The sequence below is a fragment of the Scylla paramamosain genome, unplaced genomic scaffold (assembly GCF_035594125.1).
Source record: "Scylla paramamosain isolate STU-SP2022 unplaced genomic scaffold, ASM3559412v1 Contig110, whole genome shotgun sequence".
Lineage (NCBI taxonomy): Eukaryota > Metazoa > Arthropoda > Malacostraca > Decapoda > Portunidae > Scylla > Scylla paramamosain.
In genome coordinates, this window is record NW_026973775.1 from 96,501 (window position 1) to 102,500 (window position 6,000).

Sequence of the window (6,000 nt, forward strand, 5' to 3'; positions counted from 1 at the left end):
TCACCATTGCACAGGGTGGCGTGCTGCCCAACATTCAGGCCGTGCTCCTTCCCAAGAAGACTGAGAAGAAGTAAATAAAGGGCCTCCCTCCCCTTCAGCCAATATCACCATCAATCCGGCTCCTCTTCGGAGCCACACGTTCAAACATCTAGAGAGTTGTGTAGACTATACTGGTATATCAATAATAAGCAAGTAGTGTATTTATTTTCGAGTTAGTTATTTGTTATTATTATTATTATTATTTAGTCAGGCACGCAAGTGACCGAGAATAAATATGTATACTATATTTCTACTAATGTACCTGCTGTGTGTCACAGTGGAGAGTTGATTAGATGTGTTGCCTATTGTGATATGTTGAGCGTCTTTTTCATCTCAATGTATATTTTGTTTTATGAGAAACTGAGAACGATGAGGGGCGTGATCATTGAAATAAGTCAATGATAATAATAATAATAATAATAATAATAATAATAATAATAATAATAATAATAATGATAATAATAATAATAATAATAATAATAATAATAATGATAATAATAATAATACTTGGAGAAGACCTGATGAAGTGAGAAAGATGGTTATAATTAATAATGGTTTCTTTTCTTAGCTCAGATAGTGATAGTGAACATGGTTATGAGAAAGTAGTAGTAATAATAGTAGTCTATGGTCCTTCTTTCTTTTCATGTTTGTGGACCTTAAAAAGGTCCGGGAGATGATGTTATTCAATGATGATAATGCAAGCTGAATAGCTGGCACCATCTCAATAATGGAGCGATTTAACCACCAAATCCGTACAGGGTACGGCCCTGACGCTTGAGGGCGTAGACAACGTCCATGGCAGTAACGGTCTTACGCTTGGCGTGCTCGGTATAGGTGACAGCATCCCTGATAACGTTCTCAAGGAACACCTTGAGCACCCCACGAGTCTCCTCGTAGATGAGACCAGAGATGCGCTTGACGCCACCTCGGCGAGCTAGACGACGGATAGCAGGCTTGGTGATTCCCTGGATGTTATCACGCAGAACCTTACGGTGACGCTTGGCGCCTCCCTTTCCAAGACCCTTGCCTCCCTTGCCGCGGCCAGTCATGGTGATGAGAGCTGCTAGTACGACGTCCGAACGGTCTAACAGGAAGCTCACGAATGTGCCTCAAAATAACATAACATAACAAAGAGAGAAAAGATGGGGAGGGAGAAGTGGGGATAGTGGGAAGAATAGGGGGGTGATAAGAAGGGAATTGTAGGAGGAGAAATAGTCACTGGGGCTTAACCCAGGCGCAATTTGAATTAGGAAGGACATCTTTTTTTTTTTTTTTTTTTTTTTTTTTTTTTTTTTTTTTTTTAGCGTGTTATATTCATTCTAAGATGGCAAGGGAGACAAGGTCCTTATCGGGGAAAGCAGGAGAGTCCGCCACCAACCGAGCAAGCCAAGCCCAAAACAGCCACGGCAACGGACGCCGCCCACGCACCCAAAACACCAGGCCAAACCACGCACAAGTTAGGGGCCAGACTATCCAGAGCCTGCATTATCAGGATGTGAAAGAGGAGTGAAGGACAGTCAGAGTAAAAAAGGGTTTTTTTGTGTTTTTTATTGGTTCAAAGAAGGACAGAGGAAGAAGTACATCCGTATAGCGGAGGGACCTACAGTTTTACGTGGGTTCCGAACCACGGATAGTAGTAGAGTGATTTGGTGATGGGCGGGATATTTATTGTGTGATGTAATGTGGTGGGTGAAAAAGCGGTGTCGGTCCTTTCATCTCGTGTCCTGTGACTCGTCCTGCAAAAAGGCCAACCTGCTAAAAAAAAAAAAAAAAAAAAAAAAAGAGAGAATATAAAAAATGTCGTGGTATTATGTGCATGGGGAGGGTGAGGATGGTTTGTGATAATGATTGACGTGATTGTAGGATGTGCAATGACAGAGGCTCGAAAAGGCTCCCTCACCGCAACGAGGGGTCAAATCTAATACCATCTGCTTGCACGCGGTAAGTCGCCGGTGGTGGGGGGTGAATGGAGATTCCTGCATGGATGCTTCCAGGGCCCCGCCCCACCATCTCTTGACTACCTTACTACCCAGCTCTGGCCGCACCAAACTACCTCTGTGGGGGGGGGTGAAGTGGCTTCCACTGAATAGTGTGGTTGCCGTCCCCACCATCAGTGCTGGCCGCTCCATAACTGCCACGGGGGGTACCACTACCGGAACGTCATGCCAACGGCCGGGGGCCCCATTGCCGTGGCGTCAGTGGGAGAAGTGCGGTTCGTGCTATCCTCTTTCATCTGAAAGTGGTCTGGTGTCCCTTTGAGAACCTAGGCTGCGAGACGGAAAAATAATGCATAAAAAAACACAAAAATATGAATAAAAAACCATAAGACAAAATATATAAAAAAACCACTAGGTGTTGGCACGCGAGCCCACTCCTTCGGTCAGAGGCATGGAATGTTAATGGTGGTGTGTTTTGTCGCATCTTTTTCCCGGGAGCGGTCCGGTGCCTCCTTGGGACCTAGGCTGCGAGACAGAAAGATAATGCATAAAATAAACAAAAGATGAATACAAAGCCATAAGACAAAAAATATGAAAAAACCACTAGGTGTAGGCACACGGGCTCGCCCCACGTGAACGAGAGTGCGACGATGATTCCACTCAGACACCTTGAGTAGTAGAGAAGATTAGAGAAAGAGAGAGAAAGAGAGAGAGAGAGAGAGAGAGAGAGAGAGAGAGAGAGAGAGAGAGAGAGAGAGAGAGAGAGAGAGAGAGAGAGAGAGAGAGAGAGAGAGAGTGAAAGAGAGAGTGAAGGAGTCCGTTATTTAGAAAATGGGGTCAGGAGGCACAGTGGGAGGGTCAAGGAGGTTGCAGTGTGGGAGGTGACGGAAAGCTGGGGGAAGGTTGGTTATGAAATTGTATGTGTTTGTGTGTCTGTCAGAAAATGAGGTTAGCTGTTTGTTGAGTCTGTTGTAGTGTGTTATGTTAACAGGAGGGATGTTGGACTCCTCATGAGTAGAGAGAGAGGACCGAAAGTCGAACCATTTCGTTCCAAGGGCGAAACGAATTGCTCGATTCTGGACCCTCTGAAGTTTTGAGAGGTTAGTGGGAGCGGAAAGAGAGAGTGCAAGAGGGCAATAGGTTAAAAGGGGGAGAATAAAAGCTTTGAAGAGGTGTAGTTTTGTTTTCGTGTTGCTGTCGCGAAATCTTTCGAGGTTGCTCAAGGCCACGGCGGCTAAAGCAGCTTTTTGGTTTATATGTATGTTGAATTTGAGGTGCTTGTCGATGGTGAGGCCAAGCACTTTGTTGTTGTTACTGATGGGGATTGGGTTGGGGTGTGGAACAATGTTGTTCAATGAGATTTGGCGAGGCTGACTTTTTTTTATGTTAAAGTAGGTGACTTTAGATTTTTCGGGATGGGAGAGGATTCGCCATTTCATCTCCCATAGGCTAGTCGCCGTCAGTTCCCGTTGAATTTTGTCTGTGAGGAGATCTAACGACCTGGCTCGAGCCAATTGCGTTACATCGTCCGCGTATTGAATGGTTAATGAATCATTATGAACTGGAGGGGGCATGTCAGCTGTATACATGTTGAAAAGGGTGGGGGACAGTACAGAGCCTTGTGGGACTCCAGCCTGAGGGGAAAAGGATGTTGAAAAGGTGCCCTGATGACAGATTCTTGTCCGTCTCTCTACCAGAAAACTACATAGTATGCGTTGCGTTAGGGGGGGAAGGTTGAAGTTGTTGCAAATTTTGTGTTTTAAGCCTGCGTGCCAAACAGTGTCAAATGCTTTTTTGACATCTTTTGTTACAAGGGCTGCTCTGAAATAGGGCTTATTGAAATTTAAGTATGCAACTATGCTGTTTAGAGCGTCCTCGGTTGAGGCGTTCCTCCGGAAGCCGAACTGCTGTGGTGCCAGCAGCTCGTTACCTTCGAGGAACGCTCTCAATCTTAAATTGATGAGGCGTTCAAAGGTTTTTCCGAGAATTTCAAGGAGGCTAATGGGGCGATAGTTTTCTGGTAAGTGGGAGTTTTTTCCGGGCTTAGCAATGAGGGTGATGTTTGAAATTTTGAATGCCTTAGGAAAGTATCCAGAGGCAAGGCAGGCGTTGAAAATCTCCGTCAGGCTGGATATAGTTTCTTGGGGAAGGTTCCGCACCATGGGCCAGGTGACTCCTGAGGGGCCAGGGGCTCGCCGCGGAGTATGCCTGAGCAACCTGGCGACATCATCCTCCTCAATAGGTGTGGTGAGAGGGTGTTGGGGGTTGAGGCGTATTTTTTGTATAGTGTTATGTGGAATCGTGTTTGCTAGGTTGTGGCGTGCACGATCGATGATGTTGTTTATGTGGGCAATACTGGGCTCGTGGAGTGGGAGAGGGTGTGGTTGGAAAGTATTGTGCCAGTGTGTCTTGAAGATGCTGGTGACTTGTTCTGGGTTTGTGATGCGATCCCCGTTCACTAGGAGGTACTCGAATCTTTCCCGCTGGCATCCCCTCAGCCTGTACACCATGTGCCAGAACTGTGTAGGATTACTGCAGCGGGTTCTGTCCATATGGGAGACTAGATTCCTCCAGTGAGCGCTGTGATCTTCCTGTAGGCTATTTGTTATGTGTGTACGAAGGGTGCAAAGATCTCCGTAGATAGGTGTGTGGTTGTGCTTGTTTTTTAAAAAGCGTGTTCTGTAGCACACTAGCAGCCTTTGTGTTCTAATGGAAGGTCGGAAGTCTATATGAATTATATGTTGTTTTGTTGGTATGTGTCTGTTGGCTGATGTCAGAATATTGTTGTGTAACGTCTCTAAGGCACTGTCTATGTCTGTGTAGGGTTGGCCTTCGAGCTGTGTTGGTTGGTGTAAGTCTGTGAGTGTTTTCTTGAAGCTCTCCCAGTCGGCGGAGCGGTAGTCGGAGACAGGTGGGGATGGGGTGGATATGGGATTGGAGGATATTTTGAGGATTAGGGGAACGTGGTCAGAACCACAGAGTGGTCCATGGGAGATATAGTGGTGGAAAAGTAGGGATTGCCGATTGGAGAGGATGAGATCTGGCCTGCCATTCCCATTGTGCGTAAAGCATGTGGGGAAGTCAGGTCCAAGGAAACGGAGGCGTTTCAGTTGTGTTAGTTGAAGGAGTTCGTGTCCGTGTTGGTTGTTGTTTGAGTGTTTGAAGGCGGTGTGTTTGGCGTTTAGGTCTGCAAGTATGTAGACCGGGATATTTGTGTGATTGAAAAGATTGTTGAGGCTGGTGAGTGGGAGCCCAGTTTTTGGTCTGCTGTATGTGGTGGCAATGAGAAATTGCCCATGTTGTGTTTCGATCTTGGTGGCCAGGAAGTGGGCTGAGGGCCAGTTGGTTATGTGTATGTGTTTGATGGTACATTTTACCATGAGAGCTACGCCGTCATGATGCGTACCTGTTGTGTAGCGTGTGTTGTAGCCATATAGTTTTATGGGTTTTGGTGGTGAACCTGTGTGGTTGAGGAGGACGATGTCTGGATCGATCGATCGAATTGCTTCTGAAATATGGTGTCTGTTATTCCAGAAACCGCGACAGTTTAATTGTATTATTGTGAGCATGATTTAAGTGTTTTTTTATGTGTTTTTTTTACCCCTCGACGCGGTTCGTGTAGAGGGGGGGGAGGGTTGGGGCACTGTCGCTAGGTGTCGCTTTGTTTCAGTCTTTTTTGTGGTGTTAGTGGTGTTGGCAGTAGTGGTGGTAGAGGTAGAGGTAGATCGTGGTGGAGAGGGCTTTTGGGGCTGCGATTCCCCACAAGCTGAGTCCTCTTCAATAACCAATTCCCCAGGTGAAGGGGGACTAGCGTTATTAGGTGTGGTGTGTTCAGGTTCTTGGAGTGTGAGTGTTGGGGCGTGTGTTTCCTCATTTTGTTCTGGGTAGTTTTGTTTGAAGTGTTCTTGGTTTGTCTGGTGGAAGTGTGGTGGAAGTTTTATTGTGGGGCAGCCATTGTACTCAAGCAAGGAGTTCATTGTTTCTGCCTGTTTTTTTAGATCACCAAATGAGGTTTGGATTGAAT